Genomic DNA, 21,237 nt, shown 5'->3' on the forward strand with positions numbered 1-21,237 from the left:
CAATACTGGTTCAGTCAGGGGTTATTTTTTTGGCATTTCCTGTCTTCATTACAATATTTGCCCCAAGAATAGATTAATTTCTTTCATTCTTCTTGCCTTTACAGCATTTTGTCATGGGAACGGGTTTCACAAAGCCGTAATGTCTCATACTTGCTGTGAGTTATGTCTGTACCATATGCTGTCAAAGTTTGACTCTCAGTTCTCTACATTTTGATTCCACCCCTGCAGGCTATAAACAACCCAAATTACCTCTTTCTTTAGCTTCCAAGAGGCCTAATCCCTTGTCTAGTGCTTTATCAGTCAGTTGAGAAAGAGTTAGGCTGACCTGCCAATCCAAACAGAATATATTGAACAAATCATATTTCTACAATACAGAGCCTTGCTAGAATTCACCAAACAGTTTACCCGGTAAAATTCTAATACTGCACCTGATTCTTCTACTGTAATGAGAATAGAACTTGCTGCAACATCAATCCATTCTTTTTACAGTGTTAAGATTCTCCTAAAATACTGCACAGAACTCCAGCTCTTGGGAAATCCTGTGCAAAGTGATTAACAATTACGGAACCACCTGCCAGGATTGGGCTGGGTTTGAAGCGGCCCATCACTGAGGGGTGTGAAATCCTGCCTTTTGACGGCTCAGAAGGCTGAGCACTATCTTGCTGTGAGACGCCGAGGTGACAAGGGATTTTATTTACTCGGCTTTGTTTCCACAAATCCCCCATGCCTCCACTAATTACAGCCCGCTGACCAGAAAGCATAGTGTCTAACAGAGCAAAAATCTTAATGAATCAGACTGTACCATAGAATCTCTCTGGACAGAAATTCCACGCTTGAATAGTAAGAGTACAGCAGCAGGAATATACTACTGACCACCTGACCAGGAAGGTGATGGTGACTGTGAAATGCTCTGGGAGATTAGAGAGGCTATAAGAATAGATAACTCAATAACAATGGGGGATTTCAACTAGCCCCATATTGGCTGGGTCCGTGTCATGTCTGAACGGGATGTTGAGATAAAGTTTCTAGACACCATTAATGTCTAGAAATGTCTTCTTGGCACAGCTAATCCTGGAACCCACAAGAGGAAAGACAATTCTTGATTTAATCCTAAATGGAGCACAGATCTGGTCCAAGAGGTGAATATAGCTGAACCGCTCAGTGATGGTGACCATAATGTAATTAAATTTAACATCATTGTGGGAGGGAAAATCCCAGGGAAGCCCATCACAGTAGCATTTAACTTAAGAAAGGGGAACTACACAAAAACAAGGAAGCTTGTTAAATGGAAATTAACAGGTACAGTGACAAGAGTGAAATGCCTGCAAGGTGCATGAAAACTTCTTAAAAATACCACAATAGAGGCTCAAATTAAATGTATATCCCAAATCTAGACCAGGAAGGTCTAACATCATCCAATGGCTAGAAGCTGAAGCTAGACAATTTCAGACTGAAAATAAAGTATACATATTTCACAGTGAGGGTAATTAACCATTGGAACAACTAACCAAGGGTCGTGATGGATTCTCCATCACTGACAATTTTTCAAACAGGACTGGATGTTTTCCTAAAAACTCTGCTCTAGGAATGATTTGGAGGCAGGTCTCTGGCCTGTGCTATACAGGAAGTCAGACTTGATGATCACAAGGATCCCTTCTAGCCTTGGAATCTATGAATTATGAGTGTGCTACTTCATAGACCGGCTCAGCTTGCCCTCTTCCTGGGCTTGATTAGCTGGCAGAGAGTTGCAGGTGGCATGGCAGAGGGAGGGATATGAGGAGAACAGGCTTTGTGGATCTCTTGGGAGAAGCCATTCTATGCATAAGGTGAGGTATGGAAGAAAGTTTGAAAGTGCCAGAGGCCTCCTCCTAAATCTTCTCTCTCCTCGGCAAACCGTGTCAGATTTAATTGTGGGGGTTTTGTTTGTTTTACAAAGAAGATAATAATGATACAACACATTATTCCATTACAGGCTTAGTTTGCTGAATGCCTGTCCTCTTCCAGTGCCTCCAGACACTCCTCTTCCCATTAGATTTCCTTATTGTTAAATGAGACCAGACAATATTTCTTGGTCAACATCATGTTCAGAACGAGACCATTGTTCCAAGTCACTTTTCAGTGCTAACTCTAAGGCTACAATTTTGGCACAGAAATTTTTAGTAAATTTGAGGGAAGAGGGGTGGGGTGAAAAATGATACATCAGGGAAAGGGGGAGGAGATGGAGAGCCAGCTCACCCTGAGGCAGTGGCTCCTGTCCTCTCGGGCTGGGGCCAGCTCCCTGCTCAGGCTGTTGCGACCTGGCACGTGGGTTGCAAGCCCCTCCGGTTTGGCCTGTCCATTCCTGCATGGATTGAGACAGAGCAGCAGACTGGCTAAACCTGAGGAGTGTGGACAGGTGTGGTGGGTCGCAATGCCACTTGGTTTGGGGGTCTAATCAAATGTGTTTTTACAGCTGTTTTCAAGATTTCACAGACTTTATCCAAGTTCATGAAGTTCAGAGCCTCCGCCCTAACCGAAAATAGATGCCAGGTCCTAAAGATCTGTCTTTCTGCTGTGGCCATCCTACCCTGTGTAGTGCCCCCATATCGAGTCTTAGCCTTCTGTACCCCACTCCACATACAGGCACAGCTCCCTGTCCCCAGGCTGTTGGGTATGAGGTAGCATCCACTGCGCACACCACATCACTGCATATCCCCTTTCAGCAGACAGACCATCCCCTTGTATTCACTCCTTGCCCACGGTGGTGGTAATCTTTGTACAAAGGATGCCTTGTGAGGTATCATTTGAAAACTCATAGTTTGCTGGTCATTACTGCCCTGGTAAAATATGTGTGGCAACGCTGTGTGTAAAGTTATAAGATTCCACTTCCTAAAACATGTTCCAGGTCTGGGGAGTGACCAAACCAGTTCCTCAGAGACAAACGGAAAGCCAATGCCTCAGCCAGGTGTAAACAAGGTCAGTGGGCCCTTACCTGCTAAGTGGATATTCATTGGCAGGAAAAGGGGCCTGGGCAGAAAATCTGCATCTTAGCAAAGAAACAGTCCTACTGTTCGCACCCACACAGTCTGCCTGCTGCCATGCTCCCAGCTGGAAATGCTTTGTAACAGGAGGACAGGACTATAAAAAGAAGTGTACCCTGTGACGTTGGACCCCGTAATGCTTTATGGAAATGTGCTTATGAAAGTAAATATGACATAACTGGAATATGTTTTATGCTAGATATGCCATGTAACATATTTCTGCAAAGGTTATGATCTGCTGGATATATTCATCCTATTTGTATGTATGTATCATTTTTGTATTCGAAGTCATGAATATTTGCTGTGTACTTGTTTGAGTTTAAATAGCCTTAGTAAAGCATTTGGTCAGCTTCTTGAGAAAGGAATGTGCAAATTAAGTGCCCAGTCAAGAAACACGTAACTTACAATGGATCTTGGAAGACTCCAATCTACATAAGAAGTCTTCCTGGAGATATTCAAGATAGCATGTGGGGAATGGCTGCTGCCTGTAAAAACTGAGTCATGCATGGACATGTGACTTGCCCATGTGACTCCAAAACTCCATCTTGGAGCTGGATTTTGCATAGGAGAGAGGAGGGGGTCTCCACCCACAAGAGAAAGTCTATTTAAGCCCCTGGGAGACCCCTCCATTTTGTCTTCAGCTGGCTCAAGAGATAGCCTCTCCACCCCCAAAGGATACCTAAAAGAAACTGGAACAAAGGACAGTAACCACACGGGTGTGAGTGATTGCTGAACCCAGACTAGAAGGAGCCTAGTCTGTAAAAGAAGCTTACTGTAACATCTTTGAGGGGGAGATTTCATCTGTAATCACTTTCTTACTGTATTAGGCATAGACTTACGTGTTTTATTTTATTTTGCTTGGTAATTCACTTTGTTCTGTCTGTTATTACTTGGAACCACTTAAATCCTATTTTTGTATTTAATAAAATCACTTTTTACTTATTAATTAACCCAGAGTGTGTATTAATACCTGGGGGAAGGGCAGGCAAACAGCTGTGCATATCTCTCTATCAGTGTTATAGAGGGCAAACAATTTATGAGTTTACCCTGTATATGCTTTATACAGGGTAAAACGGATTTATTTGGAGTTTGGACCCCATTGGGAGCTGGGCATCTGAGTGTTGGAGACAGGAGCACTTCTTAATCTGTTTTCAGTTAAGCCCCCTGTTGGGGGACGTGGTTCAGACCCGGGTCTGGGTTTGTAACAGGCTAGCGTGTCTGGCTCAAACTGGCAAGGTTTTGGAGTCCCAAGTTGGCAGGGAAAACGGGTTAGAAGTTGTCTCAGCACATCAGTTGGCAGTTCCCAAGGGGGTTTCTGTGATCAAACCCATCACATACCCCTCCTCCTCTCTCTCTGTCCATCAATTCACCACACAAGAAAGAACAAAGGAAGAAGCCATTACACAGAAGAGGGGGTCCAGGCCTAAGGAGTTTGGCTAGTAAGACTGTGGTGAGAAAAACTTTACTTTGAGTTTAACATGGTTTGTTAAGTTAGGCACTAGTTGTGTTTAATCTTTATTTTTCTTGTAATCATTTCTGACTTTTATGCATCATTACTTGGACTCACTTAAAATCTCTCTTTGTAGTTTAATAAACTTGTTTTATTGTTTTATCTAAACAAGTGTGTTTGAATTGAAGGCGTTTGGGAAACTACATTTGCGATAACAAGATTGGTGCATATCACTTCTATTCATAAAGTGATGGACTTTATATGAGCTTGTGTTGCCCAGGAGAGGGCTGAGCGGTGCAAGACATACATGGCTGGGGAAAAAGCTGGGAGTGGAGTGTGCTGGGGTCACCCTGCAGTATCATTCATGCTAGTAGGAGCCACGGTTTGGCTGGCTGGCTGCAGCTCACACACAGACGTAGCTGAGAGTGACTTACATGCCGGAGGCTGCTTGTGAGCAGTCCGGACTGGAGGCCACAGCAGAAAGCAGTGTAAAGGGCACCCCAGGTTACAGGGCTGGGGTGACACAACTAATCACTGGTCTGGATTATGCCTTGGGCATGTCATAGCCACCTCGCTCCTTGAAATGCAGCTCAGTATCTATTGGACCATAACTACTGCACATGCATTCAACACAAGCCTGTTAAGTCAAAGCAAGGCGAGCTTTGTATGCGTGGCAGGCCTGATGTTCTCGTCCTGAAGGAGCGTTTTATTTTTCCACATCCTCAGATACTGTATGAAGAAAACAAACTGTCACCATGCAGCATCTGCAGCAGCCCCACTAAAATCCTGCAGTGAGTGGAGTCATTAATCACGGGAGGCCTGAAGGGTCGCTGCTCCTCAGCGTGTGTGTGTGTGTGCGTGTGGCGAGGGGATTGCAATGGGGTGGGCAGATTTCCATTCCATCTGTGACAGGAAGGGCAAGCTGCTGCCTCTGCCAGGCGACAGGGCTTCCGTTGGAGGGGAAAGCTAGAACTAATCAAGTTCTGGAAGCCCATAAAGGTGTATTCCAGCCAAGGGCTAAAAGCTCATCAGCTCCATTAAAACTGCTCCCTTCTCAGGCACCTGTGGAAGTGCAGGTTGCTTCAAGCTTTAACGCTTTATTAGAAAATGATAAGGTCAGAACATGTTCCAGAGGGGGAAGGAAATTTATTGATGTCCTGGCCTTGCAGCAAAGCAGAACTCAAATAACCCAGGTGTTGGGAGAGCGATAAATCCCCCAGTAGAAATCAAGCTGGAAAGAGGACATTAGCAACTGCAGACTTGGGCCAGTTCATATTTCTCATATCTTGGAGAGAAAGTAACAATATTAAAATGAAAACTCTGCTGAACAATGCAGCAAACCAAGGGGAAGTGTCACACTCAGGGTATGTCTACACAACATCTTAGTGTGTGCTTTCCAGCATGGGTAGACAGACGTGCACTCTCTCTGCTTGAGTCAGCCTGCTAAAAACAGCAGTACAGTTGGGGTTACCATGGGTGGTGGCTTGGGCTAGCTGCCTGCGTGCAAACCTGCCTGGACCTCCTGGGTACACACTCTTAGAGACACTCTCTCCAGCTCTCAGATGAATTCTCTGCCACAGAGGAAGATAGACACAAGCCAAATGGAGATTGCACGAGGACTCCCTTGCATGTCATGACAGTGGTCGCCCTACTGGGGTCTCTCTTCCCTTACACATCTCCTTGCTCTGATGACAGGGGATTGCTTCACCAGCTTCTCCTGGGGATTGTCACAGCACTGGATGGCATGGAGTAGATGGAGATATCTTCACTGCTGCCCCAGGGGCTCTCTTCCCTCATTAATCAATTAATCAATTTTCCGCCCTTCCATCCATTTCATCAGGGGAGATTTTTTTAAAGTTCTGAGTTTTGTTTCTTTTGGCCCCCCATGTTTGACATCATCCTGAAAGATCCTTCGTAGCTGCTCTCTGGAACACCATGACAACCATTTATGTGTTGTACACATTTCCAGGATTTATTGTCCTTCTTTCTGGATCTTTGGTAAAAATTCATCAGTTCCCGCAATCTACGGGCCAGTGGACGTGCGGGTGCTCTGGGAGGGGCCTGTGGAGCTCACCGACATCACCAAACAGCCTATAACTGCACAGGAAGCATCCCACGGCATGTAAATAGGAGCGGTTAAGAAAGCTGACATTGCAGGGGCAGAAAACACAAGCTGCTGAGGACGTGCACAGAGAGGGAGTTTGGCTTTCTGAGCTGACCTGTAAAATAACTATCCATTGACCTTACAAATTATGGCAGGTCAGGGTGTCAAAGATGGCTCCACGGGGCCCTGCTACCCTTGGCATTTCTGCCCATCCATCTGCTCAAAGGAGAATTCAGAGTGCGCTGTAGACCTCTCTGTCATTAGCCAGTTGTCCAACACTCGACTCCAATCTAATACCATGATAAGGATTTATGGTCATATGGCCCAACTGCATTATCTCGGGGGGAAATCGAGACCTTGCCAGAGGATAATCTGACCATAACTAAAATGGCCATTAATATTACCGTTTTACCACTCAGTGGCACTCAGACAAATGCTATTAATGTTACCACCACCCCGTACAGGGCTAGTGGTTCATGAAAAACAACTATACTCAGGGCCCAGAGAAACCATTCACTGTAGTAGGGTGTAGCCCATTGAAACAACTGCTGGATAACCTGAAATATTGTCACAGACCTGGATTTTTCACCCTGCCAGGATAACCCCATTGACTCCAACAGTGGCATAAAGCTGGTGCGACAGAGCTAAGGCGCAGTCCTGTGGCAGCCAGCCGTGTGACATTGCAGGTGATTCTCTGCCCTCCAGAGCTCACAGTGAAACCGGTTTCGTACAAATGAACTTTTTATTCTGCTTCTCCAAATGCACTCTATAAACCTGTTGAATAAATAGGGTCGGTTTGTGTTCTCATTCTTACAACGGGCGCTGATCTCCACACACTTAGGCTCTAGGATTTTTCCATTTAAAATGTAGATATAATTTTCTTTCCTCTTGCTCAGCTCCCTCCAAGCCAATTTGCTCAGGTATGACTGCATATTTAATCAACACCCCAATTTTTCCCAAGTACGGGACATACACTAACAAGGTTAGTGGTCAGTAGGAACACAGGGCATGTGCGAGATATTTGGAACTTCATGAAGCAGTTGGTTATCTCATAAAATCTATTTGAAAAATTAGCTGATTCTAGATTCAAAGCTACTCAATGGTGAATAAACAAAAGGGGGAAATAAACAGCAATGAATTGAGGCGGGAAACACTGTCTGTGATCAGAAGCCATTTTATCCAGCTTCTTCATTAATGACTGGGAAGGAGGAGAAGCGAATCCCACGTGACCAGTCAGCTCTCTGGCAATCACTAGCAAGTGCTCTGCAGACCAGTCTGTTGACCTCTGCTGTCCCGAGTCAGCAGGATTCCACCTGCAAATGGATGAGGAGGCCTGCAAAGATCCAGCTGTAAGGCCTGTCAGAAGGTGCTAGTGTCCTGAAGATGCCGAGTTGCCCTTTGCAAAAATACTGTAGTGCCTAGGGAGGGAGCTGGGTGTGTGCGCGGGACAGAATGCCACAGAGGCAGAGCCTTGCACAAGAGAAGACACTGCTTGAGACGACTGGAGAAAGGACTTGGTGTGAATAAGCTGACCCATGACACTAGCCAAATGACTCTCCCTGGTGCCTTTCCAGAGGGGATTCTCCCAGACCTATGGCCTTGGCTTTCTGACATGGTATGGCTGGATTCCTGAGAGTGCTGGGAGAAAGTTCTGAACCCAAACTCCTTGCCTGACAAAACAATGCACTGCTAAGGAAATCTGGCCAGTCACAGTGCTATGGCTAAGGTAAATCGTTGCCACTTTTTCCAAGTGCATACCCAGAAATGCATGACGAATCAACACGATGTTCCATTGCTGGAATTCCTCAGGGCAAACAGCAAAAGGGTCAGAGTGAGATGCTGAAATAGAATGAAAGCCACAGTTAAAATCCCACATGAATAAAATGCTTCATGCATCCCACAGGAGGGAGGAACAGAGGGAAATTATTTCAGGTTTACTACAGCTCCAAAAATGTCAAAACATTTAGTCACATAGAACGACTGGGCTGAAAAACCAGCTCAGTGGAAACGTGGTAGGATGCAGGCAGTGGCTCCACTCACAGCCAGCAAAGGAACAGGACTTTCCCAATGGGACCACAGTGGCCTGTGAGGAGCTGTGCAAAGAGCCACTCCAGGGCTCCTGGAGAAATGCTGAATAGCCCTGAGAGGGCTGGGAGAAGGCAGTGACTGAGCGCCTGGAGGGCGGGCATTTGATACATTTTCAGAGATGCTCCCCCTTCCCCTCTGGCTCGTCCTCTGCTTCAGCTGGGCTGTTTTAGTTCTGTTCTAACTTCATGGGTGTCTCCTATCTCGTGTTTGCCCCCCTCCTTCTCGTCTCCTTCCCCAGTTAGTTCAAGATTAATTTCAGAGACTTCCAGTTTGAATCTGAAGTGTCTTGAACCTGAACCTCAGCAGGGTTTAGATTCTGTCTCCAGCCCTCTTGGGAAGTGCTGCTGAGGATTCAGGCAGCCCCAGCACTGAGAGAGAGAATATCACAGAGACCGATTAATAAATTGGCCCCTGTCTGGACAGCCCTTTTCTTCTGAGATTTCTTTTCACAAAAGCCAGGGAAATGTTAAACTAACCCGGCTGCTTCCTTTCCAGGTGGAAATGTAGCTAGAAAAGCACATTTTGTAAGATGAACATTAGACAGGAGAGAAGAGACAGCATCACTCTTTCCTCTCCTGGCCTTTGCTTTGTAGACAGTCCCTGGAGATTACTGGCTTTCACACTAACAAGTAGCTCTGTTAGGCAGCAATTTGGGTTTTGATGCATTTTAATCCTTCTCACCATGAATGAATTCATAGACTATTGCAGAATTATACAAGCGTGATTCCTGCCTCGTTAAGACGGGTCCTTGGGAGTCTGGCCTCCTGAATATTGTGCAGTCGTGCTCTTACCACCCAGGCAATCATAACTGGAGTTGGGAGCCATGCTCCAGTGCTTTCCGAGCTGAGAAATTGCTCTAACGAGGATCAATAGCATAGGGCGGAGGCCGTGTTACAGAAATTAAAGGAAAAGCAGGCCAGCTGCTAGCTCTGGGAGTCTCAGGTCTGCCCCTGGTGATAGACGCAGGTTTGGATGCACAACTCTCCCACAGAGCTGGGGGCTGGCGTCCTGGTGGGAACCAGCAAAGTCACAGCCCAGATGCTGTGCGACAAGTAGAATGAATCAGCAGGCTGAGATCACATTGCATGCGATTACTTCCCCTGGCCTGCACTTCCGCCCACTCCTCCGCTGTAGGACAGGCCAGAGGTCAGTCCCTCCAGGATACCGATTTAATGTTATACAGCCTTACGCTTCTGAGACAGAGAGAAAGTTAATTTTAAAAAAGAGAATAAGTATAAACTATCTACCGGCAATATTTGCCTTGGTTGTGACTATTTCTCACAACCCCCTGTTTTGTGTTTGGTGTTCGTCACCCACACCTTCATGTGCTGCTATTGCAAAACACTGACAAAACGACCTCCCTGTACCTAGAGAGACAACGGGGGTGAGGCCGTACCTCTTACTGGACCAGCTCTGTTGGTGAGAGAGACCAGCTTTCAGACCACACCGAGCTCTTCCTCAGAAAGGAACTCTGAGCATCACAGCTAAATACGAGATCAAACAGATAGTTTAGCATAAGTAGTTAGACACTAGGTTTATGGCTTATTACAACGATCCGTAACCCGCTAGCCCCCTGTTTTTGTCCAAAGACTGTTAACGGGTCTCTCTACCTTGAATGGTCCCTTACAGCATGTGCTAACTGCCTATGAAGAAAAGGAGGACTTGTGGCACCTTAGAGACTAACCAATTTATTTGAGCATAAGCTTTCGTGAGCTACAGCTCACTTCATCGGAGCTGTAGCTCACGAAAGCTTATGCTCATATAAATTGGTTAGTCTCTAAGGTGCCACAAGTCCTCCTTTTCTTTTTGCGAATACAGACTAACACGGCTGTTACTCTGATAACTGCCTATGCTAAACACTCTGTCCAACTTTGCATTTAGCTATGATACTGGGATGTCCTTTCCCAGACCTGAAGAAGAGCTCAGTGGGGCTGGAAAGCTTCTCTCTCACCACCAGAAGCTGGTCCAATAAAAGATCATCCCTACCCCACCATCTCTTCAGCAACAACAGTCTTAAGCTCTCACACCCAGCAGTAATTCCAGTCTGTTCTCTGGTTCCAGTGACAGGGAGTGTGCCATCTGATCTACATGGAGGGGCACAGTCCCTAGCCACCCACCTCACGCCCGACACCTCTTATCCCTGCCTGCTTCAGCTGCCCAGTTCCTGCAGGCTGTTTCCAACTTCCCTTATTCATAGCCTCCTCCTCACTGAGCTCCCATTTGCTCAGCTTTCAGACAGTGACTCTGGGTGCATCCTGACAGGCGGTTTGCTTCCTATAGAGCTTCTAAATGGCTACTGAGTGGATGTTTAGTGATGCCAGACCCCAGAGTCTGGCTGCATCTAGCTCTTCCAGCAGAGTCACTCCACCCCGTGCCAGCGAGTCTGCAGGCAGAGTCCCCGAAACCGACACAGTATCCTCCAGACTGTATCTTCCCTGATTTACACCCTGAATGCTGCTGTGCAGGCGTATGGGTTATGGAGGCCCATGCCTTGTCCCTAGGGCAAGCAGCCACTCACTTGCCCAGTACAGGTTGACAGCTGGCCCTGGATCCCGGCAGAAGCCCGGAGTGCTGCTGGAGTGGTACAATACCTGCTGTGGTTGTGGCTGCTGGCCATGAGGGTCACGGTGTTTTTCTGGTTATTGGTCCAGGCCCGATGCTTAGCAGGCTTTGCACTGGGAAGGCCCAACACACCAGGTCACAGCGCCCGGGTTGGCTACGTTATTTCAGTGCCATGATGTCAATTGTCAGTGGATTTGCACCCTCCAACCCCCCCCCAAAGCTTGCAGGAGCTTGTGTGCTCCTCTGGCATCTCCATCCCACCTCCTTCCTCTTGTTGTGGTGTTTGCTCATGTTTCCTCTTTGCACTGGTAAAACGACTGTGAGACAAACACATGGTAATAAACTCATTTCCACCAGCACCTGCCCTAGAAAAGCAATTTTATCTGGGTAAAAGGAAAGGAGCCTTTCCACTTGGCACTCGGGGCAGACTCCGGTGACTCACGAGATTGAATCCTTAAACTCCAATCTACAATTTAAAATGTGATCAACCTGGCCTGCCTTTGTAAATGCACTTAGCTTGCATGCACTTGGCTTTGCAGACAGGGAATTTGCAAGGCACAATATTACACAGAGCTTTTAAAATCTTGCTGTAATTTCTGCCTGGCTAAATGAGCCGGCATAACAACCAGAGTGCAATGGCTGGGGAGAGTGACTTCCCGCGGACACCAGAGCTATGCAGCTGTGCCCCTGGAATGGCCCAGGCAGAAACCACTGGGATCAGCCAAGGCTGGGTTAATGCCATCCAGGGCCCATGTGGCTCTGCCCCTGAATTTAGCCCTGTCCACAGCGTGGCCAGTGGGAGGAGTACCACCCTCTGGTCCCAGAGAGGCACCGGCACCAGCATGGGGTCACTTTTGTCCCCAGGAGATGTAGCAGGGCCCCATCCACACAGGACTGGTGGGGAGCCATCGGGGGTCCCAGTATTTACTCCAGCAGCCAGGGCGTATCTGTCTGGGGAATGGGCTGGGCTTCCGGCACCCTTCCCCTCCTGCTGTAATTGTGAGGCGTATGTGTTAACACCACATAAGGGGTTCTGAATCCTCAACATTATGTTTAAAGTCTGTGACCCAAACAGAGAGAGAAAGAGGCTCTCCCAGACCGACTGGAACGTCACAGCTCTCTGTCCATCTACCTGTCTCCAAAGAAATCAAGTGAGGAGTGACCAAAAACAATGGAAGCTGCATTGCACAGAAATCAGCAGGAGGTGGGAGGTCCACAGGAAGAGAAGACCAGCATGAGCTCATCCTGCCCCTTGGAAACAAGGTCAATGACCTTGGAGAGGTGTGCTTTTCAAAGTGTTACTGGACTCAAAAGGGAGGGGCAGAGAGCCCCTAAGTTATCCAGCACTAGACAGACACAAGGGGACAGAGTTCTTGCAGCGTGAGAAAGGTGGGTCCTTCGACCAAGGGGGCTGAAGTGTCTGGGAACTGAGTACAGGTGAGAACCCTACTTAGGCAAGATTGTAATTCGCTGAAATGAAGTTTTAGTTTAGAAGCATATTTTTACTATTGTTTGTTTGTAATCCCACATTTATACCTTGACTTGGTGTCACTCAAACCTCGGACTTTTTGTTTAATAAATCTGTTTTACTTTTACTCTAATCCAGTTCAGTGCTTTAATAAAAACAGAGTGTGTGTTAACCCCAGGTAAGGTACTAAGCTGCTGGGAACTGTCTCTTTAAGGGAGTTTAATAACTTCTGTAAGTGCTCAGCGAGAGGGCTGGATACTCCAGGGCAGACTGTTTGGGGGAATTCAGGACTGGGAGCGTATTGGGGGTCATGCTGCGGGGCCGTGGAAGCCAGGGTGTGAGCTGCATGCTGATTTGTGAGCTGTGAGTGTCAGGGCTTTGAGCCACAGCAGCACACCATTGAACGCACCCAGAGTTGCAGGACAGGGAGTGACACCCCCCCTTCCTGGGCTGGGTTGACCCCAAAGCATTACAGACAGGGACAATATATAGACCTTTAATGGAAGTTCAACTGCAACCTGTACTGCTGACTCACATCTGCCCCTCCGTGACCACTGCACACCCACTGCATGCCCGCCCCTCCATGCCAAATGCACAGCCCTTGCATGTCCACCCATATCAACTGCACATGCACTGCATGCCTGCCCGCAGCCACGGCACATGCACTGCATGCCTGCCCACAGCCACGGCACACCCACAGCATGCCCGCCCCTCCACGACCACTGCACACCCATTGCGTGCCCGCCCGCATCCACGGCTTGCCTGCCCGCAGCTATGGGACACCCACAGCATGCCCGTGCACTGCCACTGCAAACCCACTGTAGGCCCTCCCACAGCCACTGCACACCCACTGCATGCCCGCCCCTCCATGCCAAATGCACAGCCCTTGCATGTCCACCCATATCCACTGCACACGCACTGCATGCCTGCCCCTCCATGACCACCGCACACCCACTGCGTGCCCGCCCGCATCCACGGCACATCCACTGCATGCCTGCCAATATGCACTGCACACCCACTGCATGCCCGCCCACAGCCACAGCACACCCACTGCATGCCTGCCTCTCCATGACTACTGCACACCCACTGCATGCCCACCCACAGCCATGGCACATCCACTGCCAGGATTTTTAAGCCCCATTCCACATTCAGCAGCACTCCCATGGGCTGCAGTGGGGCGACTGCAGTACTGGGCCCAAACCGTGGGACTGACTCCGTGGGAGTCAGTTTGTGAGTGTGAAGCACAGAAGATGCATTGCTCCAGAATCAAGCAGGGAACAGAATTAAAACTTACAAGCCATTTAAGAAGCTGAATCCAGGTAGCTCCAGTCTTGTTAAATCACATTTTGCATGACTTTGACTAACCTGCTTTTTCTTTAATAAGAAAGGAAGCGTGCCTGGAACTATCCTTCATAAATGCATTTTAACAACAAGAGAACAATATAAATAAATGCTCCAACACATTTCAGTGTCACTTTAATTTACATTTTCAGTGACCTGCTATTGAATGGGCTAATGTTAAAGTGCATTATGCTAAGTAATTCATAGCAAACACTGTAGTAGTCTCGGTGATATATGTAAATAGGGAGAGCCCTTATTTGTTAACTTATATTCCATTTTCCTTCATGAATTTTAAGAGAAAAATCGCATTTTCTAGCAGAGACTCTAGCAGGGTTTCCTCTCGTCTGACAGCACATGCTGGGCAGCCAGCCCCGCTCAGGACTGACTGCTGACCAGGGTAATCTGGTCACAGACGTATTAATAGATTACATATTTTATGAAGTCCGGGGCTCTGTCTGGTTTGTTACTTACCCCAACAGGGTTTCCTCCTGCCCAGCCCTGGTGCTGTAATTTCTTTCACTGAAATACACCCACTCGGAAAAGGGCTGGTCTCAGCATGATTAGTGGCCCTGCTTGCAGGGGGCCTGGCACACTGTGTACAGTGCGGGGGCTGAGAGCCATTGAACCAAACTGTAAACTCTGAATACGACGGAAACCACTTCACACCACGGGGCGCAGAGCCCCCCCCGCTCTCCTAGCTCCAGCACCTCTGCCTCTTGGAAGGAACAGAATCCCGGAGGGCCTCTGCCAAACTACAGACTCCCAGGGAGAGCGCAGGAGGCTCCCACAGTGCTCTGCTCCCAGCTCCTGGCTGCCAATCGAAGAGCATCATTGCCATGGCTTCCAAAGGCCCGTCCACACGTATCATAGGGTAACCGCACCATGGTCATTGCCCGAGAAGCTTTTCTTCTCGACAGCCACAGTGGGACATCCAGATTTTTACAGCACGCAGCGGGGATTCTCACGGGAAATATGCTGCTAATTACACATAAATCTGAATCATATGTTTGTACTCACCCCAAATTGCTCTCCCTGTGTTCATCCTAAACTGCTCGCTCACCCAGATATCACGATGAGAGACTGACGGGGTTCAGACTATTTCATCAAAGAGAACGTGAAGACGTGACTCACTCCCAGCTTACAGGATCTACACAGGGAGAGGCGCTCTCAGACCAGAAGACCAAGGTGCAGCAAGATCCAATGGCTGGAAGTTGAAGTTAGCAAAGTTCAAGCAGAAAATAAAGTGCATGCTTCTAACAGTGAAGGTAGCGAGTGACTGGAACCACTTCCAAGGGGGGTGGGGAATTCTCCACCACACAGAGTCTTTCTCAAGGCTACATTTTAGTTCAATCACAAGTTGTTGGGCTTGACGCTGGAATCTCTGGGGGCAGTTCTCTGGCCCATGGTATTAGGTCAGACTAGCTGATCCCAGCGTTCCCGTCTGTGCTGACAGTCTATGGCTGTCAGAATAGAAGAGCATCTTGTCAGTGACCATGAAAGGGTTAACACTAGAACTGGTCTAACATTTTCCATCTCAACTTTTAAAAATGAAAACTGGATTGTTCCCCAAAATGTTTAGCTTTGTTTGAAATTTTCCAATTTTTCAGTTAAAAAAAATAAATTGGTAAAATTCTTTTTTCTTTCTTTCTTTCTTTCTTTCTTGTAAAAGAAATCGATATTTTCAATAAAAACATTTTTAAGAAATGAAATTTTTTCATTTCTTTCAAAGTGTTTCTTGGAACATCCCATCTACACACTAGCTGTCTCCTTCTGGCCCACTTGTGGTATGTTGGTAAGGCAGACCTTTAACTTGCAATGTCCAGGCTTTGTAAGATCTGTATTATTTGAGAAAACTGCAGTGTTCTGAGGAGTTTTGGATCTAGTCCACTTAACTCCAGGCAACAAACACTCTTGCCTGGGAATTAGCTCAGGCATTAAAAGATGTTTAGGAATCGTGCCTGTGACAAGAGTCAGTCCAGGGCTTGGGGGTTCTGGGATACTTTGCAAGCTGTACAAGACTGGGGCAATATTCCTCCAGTACGACCTCCCACCTCCACATGGCGCATCCGCCCCTCCCTCGTATGTCTTCTTCTTACTGTCCCTCCTCCACTACTTCCAGACTGTTCTTCTGCACCCCAGGCGTTCTCCCTTTCTGTAATTTCCCTATCATGGACTGCCACGTGAGCCAGGCATTAATCAGACTGACGCACGTAACGGGTGCTGGTGTTATCAAACTGACGTGTGTATCAAGACATAATCCCTGTAAAAGTTATACATACAGTCATGCACCCTGTATTTCAAGCTGTACTTCTATGCCCTAAACATATGCGAGTGCTGCACAGTAACCAAGTTATTTGATGTGGAGATACATAGTTTGTATATGTCCATATTGTTGTATTCTCATGGTGTCACCTTTAAATGTCTCCATAATTCTTACATGCCAGTCCCCAGAAACTGCAGTATTCACTGCCACTCGCTGGGGTCTCGGAGAAGTGAGGTTGGACATCTGTGTCGTGAAACTTCTCTTAAAATTTGATTCTCACAAAGCCCAGGGAGGAGATTCTCAGCCATGGGAGCCTCTGCACCTGCTCTGGGTCTCTGTGGGTCCTACATTCTGTGCGGTGTTTAGCCAGAAAACATTGCACTCAGCCAGAGCCAGGCAAAAGGTAACTAGATCCAAGGAGGACAGTGTTTGGATTTCAGCAGCATTTTGCCAGCCCTGCAGGCCTGGTCTGCACCTGAACTGAATTCCAATGCTCCTCTGTCTGACTGCACTTTGCCCCAGGGAGGCTTTTCTCTGCAACGTGCTTTGTCTCCCTCATGCAAACACTCGGCAAGGTTAACGTGGCACCAGGATCATCTCCGCAGTTAATTGTGATGCGAGATTTCTGGATAAGAAAAATAGTCTGATAAACAAGAATGTCCTGTGTGCAGAAGCGGGGTCCGCACCATCTCATTTACTTGGATCCTGCAGCATAATCAAAATGTGCTGGCCCAGGGCACCTGCGTGATTGCTGGACTTTTTACACTGGGCTGTTGGCAGGATGCAGACCCTAAAGCCCCAGGCCTGCTAGCTGTTGCAGGTACTGCCAGTTCCTAGTAAGGAGGGACAGCTGGCAGGAGGGTGGATCCAGGCCTTTCCCCCGCCAATGCGCAGAGAAGGGTCCAGTCGGGTCACAGACAGATTTGTGGAAACTGGTAAAAAAACGAGTTTAAAGAAATCTGTTCCCAGACAGGAATATGAGGCACTGTGAAGGAGGCAGACGGATGAAATTGTTGCTAGTCCAGTTGGCAGGACCCCATAGTACTGCTTCCTCTGGAGTGTGAATCTTTGCCAGCTGCGTTCGTCTGCCTGCACTCCTCTTGGAATTCAGAACGTTCAGATTGTTCCAACTTCAATAAACCAGCTTTGTTTCCAATGTATAAGAGAAGATTTCAAACCAGGCTTGAATTGGAGCTAGAAAGTGGTTCACAACCTGGCTGCCAAAGACCTGAAGAAGAGCTCTGTGTAGCTTGAAAGCTTGTCTCTCCCCAACAGAAGTTGGCCCAATAAAAGATATCACCTCCCGCAGCCTGTCTCTCACAGATAAACCTTGCAGAGAGGGTGTGGAGGGCAGCAGTTCTCCAGTCGCTCTGTAATCTGGTCAGGGATTCACCTTTGTGTGAGCTCCAGCTGCTGAAACGCTCTTGTGTCTGGGCCTTTGTACAGCTATCCCCAGTGGGAGTTTTACAGCATGAAACCCAGAGCTGTGTGACCAGAGGAATTCGCTGGGAATTAGTTTTACCTCCCAACATCAATATCTGTGTTGGGCTGCACCGGCCATGGCCCAGGCCTGGCTCAATGTGACTGGAATAAGCTGCACAATATACTATTCTCCATGGTCATGGGTCTTTCCTTCCTGGGGTCAGCTTGTTTCTCTTTCTGAGGCATAGGATTCTGGAGTGCCCAGTGCTTTGAGCTCTCAGATTGTAGAATAAAGCTCGTGCCAATGCCCCTGGGGTTCTGGCAGCTGATTAGGTCAGAAATGCAGAGGTATAAAACATGCCCGTTGAAAGGAGAAGTAGGGTCACCTGCTGCAGCCTGTGAGAGCCCCAGCGCTGCACCCATCTCCATGGCTAATGAGAACGGAGGGCTGAAATGCTGCAGCACTGCCCCACACAAGCGAGGAATCCAACCTGCCCAGGCAGGGGCCAGACTCTGATGCACCCAGGGAAAGGCAGCATTCAGTACGGCACAGATTCTAGAGAAAGCAATTTCAGGCTCCTTTCCAAGCAGCTCTTGGACTGGGAAGCAATCTGCACGCTTCAAAACAACTAGAGGGCACAGCTGTCCACCCCTCTCCCTCCACAACCTATATCCACACCGCCTCCCCAAGAAACAGACCCAGGCCTACATTAAGGACAGGGAGCGGATGCAGCCAGAGCGGGATTGCGTGGCCTCCCCTTACTCTTCTCATGGGATACTCACAACGGGGGGCCAGGAAATGAAAGACTAAAAGCAGGTTAGGAATGAACAGAACGGGAGCTATTTCCCCTTCCCCGTCCAAGGAGCATTCGAATCGTCCGTCTGTATTTGGCACGGTAGCTCCCAGCACATGCTGGGCACTCACAAGTCTGAAGGACCCTGCCCCAGAGACCCCTGTAGTCTAAGAAGCCAGGGCAGGGGGCACAGCAGGGCTGGCCACGCCTTGGTCAGACGGGGTTTGCATAAGACGTACAGGTGCAGCAGCTGGGCCTCGTGAGCAGACACATTTCGTTCTCCCCTCTCCTAGCTGGTGAAGCCAGAGGGCCAAATCCTTGACTGGGGTAAATTGGTATCGCTCCATCTACCTCCAGATGAGGGTCCTGGCCCAACAGGTGCAAGTTACAGCTATCCATTCCTAAGTCAGCTCAGGCCAGATTGAGCCAGTAGCATCCATCATACAAGCATAGGAACTGCCAGACTGGGTCAGAACCAAGGTCCATCCAGTCCAGTGGCCAGCACCAGATACTGCGGGGGAGGGTTGGAGTGGGAGAGTCTGCCCGCATGAAGATCCTGGGCTCCACTAGTTACAGGTGGGCGTCAGCCGTGAAGCAGGAGTTTTGATGACTTTAGATTCGAAATGTGCTTCTGCAGCAGCCACGCTCTGTAGTTGACCTAGGACAGGGATTCTCAAACTTCACTGCACCGCGACCCCTTTCTGACCCCAAAAATTACTGCATGACCCCAGGAGGGGGAAACCGAAGCCTGAGCCCACCTTGGGCAGGGTGGGCCTGTAACCCTGAGCCCCACCACCAACAGCTGAAGTCCTCAGGCTTGGGCTTTGGCCCCGGGACCCAGCAAGTCTAACACCTGCCCTGACACCCCCATTAAAATGGGCTCACTATGCACTTTGGGGTCCTGACCCACAGTTTGAGAACCACTGCCCTAGGAAATTGGGGGGAAGGGCTGGATGACAATGCTGAGGCCCTGGGTCCCTGCATGCATGGCCCTTGCATTTGGCAGATCCCAAAGGCTCTCAGGAGATGTGGGGCAGAGGGGACGAGCCCCTGGTTTCATCCATGGGGTGAGGGAGGGACACAACCCCTTGGCAGCAGAATTCCAGGGAACCCTTTTGAGCTGGAACTCTGCAGAAATAGCTCCTGCCGGGAGCACCTGGGGCAGGGCCTGGCCCTGTGCGTCTGTACAGAGCCAGGGACTCCTGAGGCACCCTGTACATGGTCACTGTACCCATGGAGACACGTGAGCCGCCCCTCACACCCGGGTCCCGCATGCGCCGAGCGCTCGTGACTTGTGTCCCTGGCCCCTTCATCCAGCTCTGCTCGCAGCCAGGCAGGGGTACATGCCACAGGCGCTACCCTGCTTTCAGACTGGTGTAAACGAGAAGGGATTCGGTTTCACCACCAGAGAGCTGGATTCAGAGCCCAGCAAGTCCCAGGTGAGAAGCAGCCCCCTCCCAGCTCCTCCCAGACCTTGATCTAAATCAGAGACGCTCACCCAACCAGACCTCACCCTCCTCTAACACCAGATACAGGGAGAACGTGGGGGGCTTTACTAGCCTCACCAACTCAGTGAGGCAGGGCAATGTTATCCCACTCGGGGGGTGGGGGTAAACTGAGGCACAGAGCAATTTGTCCAAAGTAACACAGTATATCAGTGCTGGGGTGGGAGCAGATGGCAGATCTCCTGAGTCCTCACTGTGTGCTTTAGTCACCAGACCGGCTTCCTTTCAGTGAAGGGCGTTGGGATTCTCACCAGCGTTGCTGACTAGAGACCCGGGACTGGACTAGCGGAGGAGATGGCAGAGGGGACTGAGTGGGGCATTGGCAGAGCTGGGGGTGGGGGAGGGAGTGCAGGGGGGTTGGCTGCAGGTCAGGATTGAGGGGCCTCAGCACAGTGCTTGGTGGGGGCCGGGGGTGGAGTTGGAACCCAGCCCTGGTAGGGCTGGGGGAGAAAACCCAGCACTGGGATTTGTTTTTTCTTTCCTTGGCCTTTTCCAGGCCTGCGGAAGCCGTTGCTGGGGCCCAGATTACAGCCGGTCAGGGACGTGTACGCTCTTCCGGAGGGGAGGGGCTGAAACAGCCCGAGGAGACCAGCTCACACATCACTGGGATCCTCTAAGGCCTCCCCGAGTCCTTAAAAACCCGTCCCCAGCAGGGCAAATCTCAAGGCAAGCAGCTGAGGCCCATGTCCACCTCCTGGCCAGGCTGCCTGCGGGGGCCGGCGGGGGGGGGGTGGGGGGGGTCTGTGCTCCTCGTTAGGGGCTTTTACCTGGAAAGTGTTTTACAGACCAGGTCACTGGGGAGGAGTTTTCTGAGGGGCTTTGGGACCTTGGCTGTGCTGAGCAGGGATTTGCTGGCCTGATTGGGAGAGGGGTGAAGCTTGCTGCCAATTAGGTTAATTGGGAACCAGGCTGGGCTCTGTGGGAGCAGGTTCTCTTGGGATCTCAGTTTATAAAAGGGGGAGAGAGAGCTGCCTCTGGGCAGTCCCCAGGGGCTCTTAGTGCTCAGAGGCTGGGCTGGGCTGGGCTGAGGCGAGGCTGGGCTGGGCTGGGCAGGGCAGGGCAGGGCAGGGCAAACCGCTCAATAGACGAGTCAGGTCTGAGCTCGCGCAGGGCTGGTGCGCTCTAGGGTATCAGGGGCTTTGAGGTGGCAGACAGAGGGTGACAGCAGGGTGTCTGTAGAGCCATTCCCCCGCTCCAGTGAGGGGATTAATCCCTCGTCA

The 21,237-nt window shown here is 49.2% G+C and overlaps 1 long non-coding RNA gene across 1 annotated transcript in view; it reads right to left on the reverse strand.

The window, feature by feature from the left end:
• LOC119567235 overlaps positions 1–17,518 on the reverse strand; it is a 78,042-nt gene extending 60,524 nt beyond the window's left edge. The window contains exon 1 of the long non-coding RNA XR_005227161.1: positions 15,051–17,518. This is a non-coding gene — a long non-coding RNA (uncharacterized LOC119567235). The remainder of the gene's footprint in view (positions 1–15,050) is intronic.
• Between the last annotated feature and the right edge of the window lie 3,719 nt (positions 17,519–21,237).

The sequence above is a fragment of the Chelonia mydas genome, chromosome 10 (genome assembly GCF_015237465.2).
Source record: "Chelonia mydas isolate rCheMyd1 chromosome 10, rCheMyd1.pri.v2, whole genome shotgun sequence".
In the NCBI taxonomy this organism is placed as follows: Eukaryota; Metazoa; Chordata; order Testudines; family Cheloniidae; genus Chelonia; species Chelonia mydas.